General features: G+C 51.3%; 1 non-coding gene across 1 annotated transcript; it reads right to left on the bottom strand.

The window, feature by feature from the left end:
- Nucleotides 1-571: 571 nt before the first annotated feature.
- Nucleotides 572-678, bottom strand: LOC148789865 (small nucleolar RNA R71). The gene has a single exon (XR_016079967.1). It is a non-coding gene; the product is annotated as a small nucleolar RNA R71 (small nucleolar RNA).
- Nucleotides 679-6,316: the final 5,638 nt, after the last annotated feature.

The raw sequence follows: 6,316 nt of genomic DNA, 5'->3' as shown, positions 1-6,316 counted from the left end.
ATTACCTTCTTTTTGTTAACCTTCTTGTTTTATGACTCGTGCTTCTCAACGAGGTGAACTCGAGTACAACCCCGAAATTGAGAGGACCACCCGTCGGTTAAGGAAGGAGGCTAAGCAAAGGAAGGATCGTTCACCTAAAAGGGTGAACACAGATCTCGATCTACCCACTTGTGATTTTCCCATCTTCGAAGAAGTAGAAAGAATGGCTGACAGAGAGAGGGCATTAAGGGAGTTGGCTGCACCAATTATGAACCAACAGCCCTTATGCATCGCGTACCCCACTCTTGAGGTAGCCTTTGAACTCAAATCTGGTTTGATTCAATTATTACCTCTGTTTCATGGTTTCCTAGGTAAGGACCCTCACAAACATCTAAAGGAATTTCATGTCATCTGTTCAAGCATGAAACCCCACGGTGTGACCGATGACCAGGTAAAACTCATAGCCTTTCCATTTACTTTAAGAGATAAAGCAAAGGATTGGTTGTATATTCTCCCTCCCGGTTCAGTACGCACATGGGATGAAATGAATAGGATATTTTTAGATAAATATTTTCCTGCGTCCCGGGCTGCAAATATAAGAAAAGAAATATGTGGAGTTTGGCAGTTTGGTGGTGAGACATTATATGAATATTGGGAAAGGTTTAAGCAACTTGTTGCTAGTTGTCCCCACCACCAAATTCCTGAACAATTGTTAATCCAATACTTCTATGAAGGGATTCAGCCCATGGATAGAAGTATGGTCGATGTAGCTAGTGGAGGAGCTCTAGTGAACAAGACACCTAAAGCGGCTAGGGAATTAATCTCCAATATGGCCGAAAATTCTCAACAATTTGGTACAACGAAAGAAGGTACCATTAGAAGGGTTAACGAGGTAAGCCATGCAAATTTAGAAAACCAGATTTCTGATTTAACTGCCTTGGTTAAGCAGCTCGCAGCAGGACAGTTACAAACTGCTAGGGTGTGTGGTATCTGTTCGAACCCTGGACATCCTACGGACATGTGTCCATCACTACAAGATGGCCCAATGCAGCAAGTCAATGCCGTGGGAGGATTCCCAGGCCAGCCTCAATGAAAGTATGATCCTTACTCCAATCATTACAATCGGGGGTGGAGAGATCATCCAAACTTTAGCTACAGGACCCAAGGAGGACAGTAGAAATATCAGCCCTAATTTTTCAGTCGACAGCCCCAGTTTTCAACACCCATCACAGCGCAAGGCCAACCCCCGAATTCAGGTGTGTCTTTGGATGAAATAGTTAAGGCTCTAGCTACTAATACTCAGCAATTTCAGCAGGAAACGAGAGCTAGCATTCAGAATTTGGGGAACCAAATTAGCCAACTTGCCACTTCCATCAGCAAGTTGGAGGCACAGAACTCCGGGAAACTACCCTCACAAATGGTAGTTAATCCAAAAGAGAATGCAAGTGCGGTGGTGTTGAGAAGCGAAAGAGAGTTTGTTATGGGCCCGAGCGTAGGATCGTGTCACGGGTCGTTCCGCCTTCGGAGCCTCAGACCTTTCCTTGCCCTTGGCCTTGCATACAGGCCCTATTTTGACGATCTCAGGGGTGATTTGTTCAAGAGATCACTGAACTCTCCTCTACTTCCTTTCTTGACTGAAAAATTCGATGCCTTTATTCAATAATAGCGCCTCCTTAAATAGGCGATTACAAGAGGAGGTTTCCTTGTTGGATTAGGCTAGGCTAGTCCTAGCGGACTTAAAACTCCTACTTCTAATTAGACTACTTACTTTTAATGGTACTACAATTCCGTCTAAGACTAGGGGATAAGATAAGGGAGAATGGGATAAGGGATAAGGGGTAAGGTGCGATCTCTTGACGTCTCCGGATAAGGGTGGGCCCACCCTATGAGCTGTCATGTGGGCCCTGCTCTGCTGCTGCTGCCAGTGTGCGTACGCGCGGCACATGGTGCCGCCGCCATGCGGCGCGCGCGGTGCTGTACGCTGCGCGAGGTGCCGCCGCCGCGCGGTACTGCGCGCTGCGCGAGGTGCCACCGCCGCGCGGTGCATGCGCGCAGTGCTGCGTGCTGCGCGTGGTGCCGCTACCGCGCGGCTCATGGTGCCGCTGCCGTGCGGTGCCTATCAAGTGTGCGCTGCTGCCTCAACTGCTGCCGTGTGGTGCGCGTGCTCATAACATCACTTCCCTCCTGGACTACGAGCTTGTCCTCAAGCTCGAGGTCTGGATAAGCATTGTGGAGGACGGTCCAGGGGATCCAAGTTGCCTCTGCTGGGGGTAGTCCCTCCCATTCGACTAAAACCTCGAAGGTGCCTTGATGGACGCGGGACCGGACGAGGGCACCAGGCTGGAGGATAGGTTTACCATCCTGCAAAGGGGGTAGGGGAGGTACATGGATGGGAGGAGTGCCATCATAAAGTTTTAAGAGGGATACATGGAAGATGTCGTGGATCCTACTGTGCTTCGGAAGCTCGAGTTGATAAGCTACCTTTCCTATCTTCCTTAGGATCTTGAAAGGCCCGTAGAATTTGGGGGCCAACTTAGGGGGTCTCCGGCGCCTGAGGGACAGCTGCCTGTTTAGTCAGAGTTTCAGCCAAACGTACTGCCCTGGTTCAAAGGTGACTTCGCGGTGCTGTTGATCATAGGCATTTTTCATACGTGCCTGCGCCTGCTGTAAGCACAAGGAGACTTCGGCCAGTAGGGCGTCGCGAGCTTGTAGGCTGCGGTTCACTTCTTCCAGTCACGTTGAGCCTAGCTCATAGGACAGAAGGCGTGGAGGGTCTCGACCGTACACTACTCTGAAGGGAGTCAGAGTAGTGTACTCCACCCAACGCCGCGGCTGGTCACCCATAAAGCAGCGAAGGTACATCTCAATTGTCCGGTTCACCACCTATGTTTGGCCGTCTGACTGTGAATGGTAGGCTGAGGAGAAGGTGAGGGCCGTGCCTTGTAATCTAAAGAGCTCCTTCCAGAATGTGCTTGTGAAGATCAGGTCCCGGTCACTGACAATGGACTCGGGGAGTCCATGTAAGCGGAAAATGTGGGTGAAGAATGTATGGGCGACCAAGACTGCGGTATAAGGATGGGATAAAGGGAGGAAGTGAGCATATTTGGAGAACCGGTCTACCACCACGAACAGGACTGACTTCCCCCCAACTTTGGAAAGCCCTTCGATGAAATCCATGGCAATATCGGCCCATATCTGCGTTGGGAGGGAGAGGGGTTGGAGCAGGCCCGCGGGGTGCAAATTTTCCCATTTTTGTTGTTGGCACAACGCACAGTTCTGGATAAAGTCCCATACTGAGGCCTTCATAGCTTGCCAGTGGAAGTCAGCGTGAATGCGATGCAGCGTTTTCTGAATGCCCTCGTGTGTCGAGTGGTGTATGCTGGCGATGATGGAGGGGATGAGGGGGCAATCGGCGGGTAGGTAGATCTTCTTTTTGTAAAATACCAGCCTATCGTTGAAAGACCAGTTTGGGTTAGCAGACCCTGACTGTATTTGTTGGACTCGGTCGTTCCATTCGGAAGACTGCAGCAGTGCGTTCTGAATGTCTTCTAGCAAGGTGGCTCGTGGTTGGGAGATCGCATGGAGGATCATACTATCTTCCTCTCGTCGGGACAGGGCGTCTGCTGCACGGTTCAGGGGTCCTGCCTTATAGTCCACTCGAAAGTCGAACCCCAAAAGTTTGCTGACCCAATGTTGCTGTGGAGAGGTGGTCAGTCGTTGTTCCAGCAAGTATTTGAGGCTATAGTGGTCTGTTTTCACGACGAAGGGTCTGCCCCATAAGTACGGCCTCCAGTGTTGTACTGCCTTGGCTAGGCCAATGAGCTCGCGTTCATAGGCGGGTAGTTTGAGGTGGCGGTTGGCTAGCTTGCGGCTGAAGAAGGCTATCGGGTGCCCTTGCTGTTGAAGGATGGCTCCTATGCCCGTGCCGGAAGCATCACACTCGACTGTGAACTCAAGGTCGAAGTTCGGTAGCTGGAGGACTGGTGTGGAGGAGAGGGCTTCCCTTATGCCTACAAAGACTACCTCGGTTATGCTATCCCAGTGGAAGGCGTTTTTCCTGAGCAGGTTGGTAAGCGGGGCTGCTAGCAGGCCGTAATTCTGAACGAACTTTCGGTAATACCCTATTAGCCCTAGGAACCCGCGGAGGGCCTTGGTGGACTGTGGCCGGGACCAGTCCTTAATGGCTTGAACCTTGGAGTTGTCCACGAATACACCTTGTCCGCTGATTACTTGTCCAAGGTAAAGGACTTGGTGTTCCCCAAAGGAGCACTTGGATCTTTTAAGGAAGAGTCGGTGTTGCTTTAGGAGCTCAAGCATGACCCGTAGGTGTTGAATATGTTCCACCCACGTCTTGCTATAGACCAGGATGTCATCGAAGAAGACTAGCACATATTTTCGGAGTTGAGAGTGGAAGACTTCATTCATCAGGGCCTGGAATGTGGAAGGGGCGTTGCAGAGGCCAAATGGCATAACTAGGAACTCGAAGTGGCCATGATGTGTCCTGAAGGCTGTCTTCTCTACATCCGCGGAAGACATCCTGACCTGGAAATAGCCTGATCTGAGGTCTAACTTGGAGAAGAACTGGCACCGTGGAGTTCATCCAATAATTCGTCTACGATGGGGATTGGGAACTTATCCTTGACGGTTCAGCTATTGAGTTCCCTATAGTCTACACAAAATCTCCAAGTCCCATCCTGTTTGGGAACCAACAGAACTAGGGAGGAAAAAGGGGAGTGGCTGGGCCGAATGATCCTCTGCTGTAGCATGCCTACGCATTGCTTCTCTAGCTCATCTTTCTGTCGGTGGGGGTAGCGATAGGGCCGAACAACGACCGGGTCTGACCCTATAATTAGAGGGATCCGGTGGTCGCAGGCTCTAGGAGGAGGGAGGCCCTTGGGTTCTTGGAAAACAACCGAGTAATCGGTGAGAAGTCATTCCATATCCGTGGCGCGTGAATTCTCCCCTTGGAGTGCATGCAGTTGTGTCTTGGACCTTGTCCTGGTTCCCTGCCAAGTAACTGGTTTGCCATCCAAGTGGAAGGTCATAGTCCGGGCAGCGAAGTCCCACAGGATTGGGCCTAATGTGATCAGCCATTTAACGCCTAGGATGATGTCAAATTCATCCAAGGACAGTACAAATAAATCTGCCCTGAAGGATTCTTTTCCAACCTGAATTTTGGTGTTCCTGCAGATACCGGGGTTGTGGACTCTTTCCCCATTCGCCACGGCTACCTGTAGTTGTGGCCTGACTTCCATGGGCAATTCTAACTTGCGGGTCGCCCAATTGCTGATGAAGTTGTGGGTGCTTCTGGAGTCCACCTGAATGCGCACAGGTTTCCCCATCACTAGAGCCCTTAGCTGCATTGTCTGGGAGGTTCTAATACCTGTGATGGCGTGGAGTGAGATTTCTGGTTCAGTTGGTGTCAGCTCTTCCTCATCCTCTTCAGCCTCATCTACTAGAAGGCAGAATAGTTTCTTGCATCTGTGCCCTGCGGAGTATAGATCATCACAATTGAAGCATTGTCCCTTCGCACGCCGTTCTGCCATCTCGGTTCGGGACAGACGCCGGATGGGGGGTGACACCCTGCTGCTCCCTGTCTGTGATACTGGTCTGGAGGGGTTACCGGTGTGGGTCCTCTGCTCGCTCTTGGGCGCAGGGGTAGAAACTCCCGCTAGCCTTGACGGTGCCCAAGTCATGGCTGGCCGTCTAATGCTGAAGGGTCCCTGAGTGAGCTGCATCTTCTGTTCAAAGGCGCGGGCGAGGTTCATTGCCGTAACCAGATTTGGGGGGTGCTGCATCTCAACATCTACCCTTAGGGGTTCTAACAGCCCTGCTGTGAACATGTCCACTTGCTGATCTGGTCTAACTGTGGCCGCTCTAGCAAGCAAGGTTTGGAACTAGCGTTGGTATTCAGCCACGGTTCCCACTTGCTTAAGATTGATTAGCTCACCCAATGGGATGCTCATCATTGGGGGTCCAAACCTGAGGAGGCAATAGGACCTGAACTGCTCCCAGCTGAGCCCTGGTTCTTCTTGCTCCACGTGGTAGAACCAGAGTTGTGCCTCTTCTGTAAGGTGGAAGGTTGCCAGGCTGACCTTGTCTCTGTCATCCGTGCGTTGGTTGCGGAAGAACTGCTCGCAGCGGTACAACCAACCTAATGGGTCTCCGGTGCCATCGTAAGATGGAAACTCAAGCCGGCTGTACTTGGGAACAATTGCAGCCATCGGTGCTGCGGCTTGATGTTCGTTGGCTGATTCTGTCCCATCCGTGCGGCGACTGCTGGTAGAGGCTAGCCCCTCTGAGTTCTTTTCTTTGTTGGAGAGGAACGCTTCTAACA

The sequence above is a fragment of the Nelumbo nucifera genome, chromosome 8 (genome assembly GCF_055504915.1).
Source record: "Nelumbo nucifera cultivar China Antique chromosome 8, China Antique-T2T, whole genome shotgun sequence".
NCBI lineage: Eukaryota > Viridiplantae > Streptophyta > Magnoliopsida > Proteales > Nelumbonaceae > Nelumbo > Nelumbo nucifera.
This window is presented reverse-complemented; position numbering and strand designations above follow the sequence as displayed.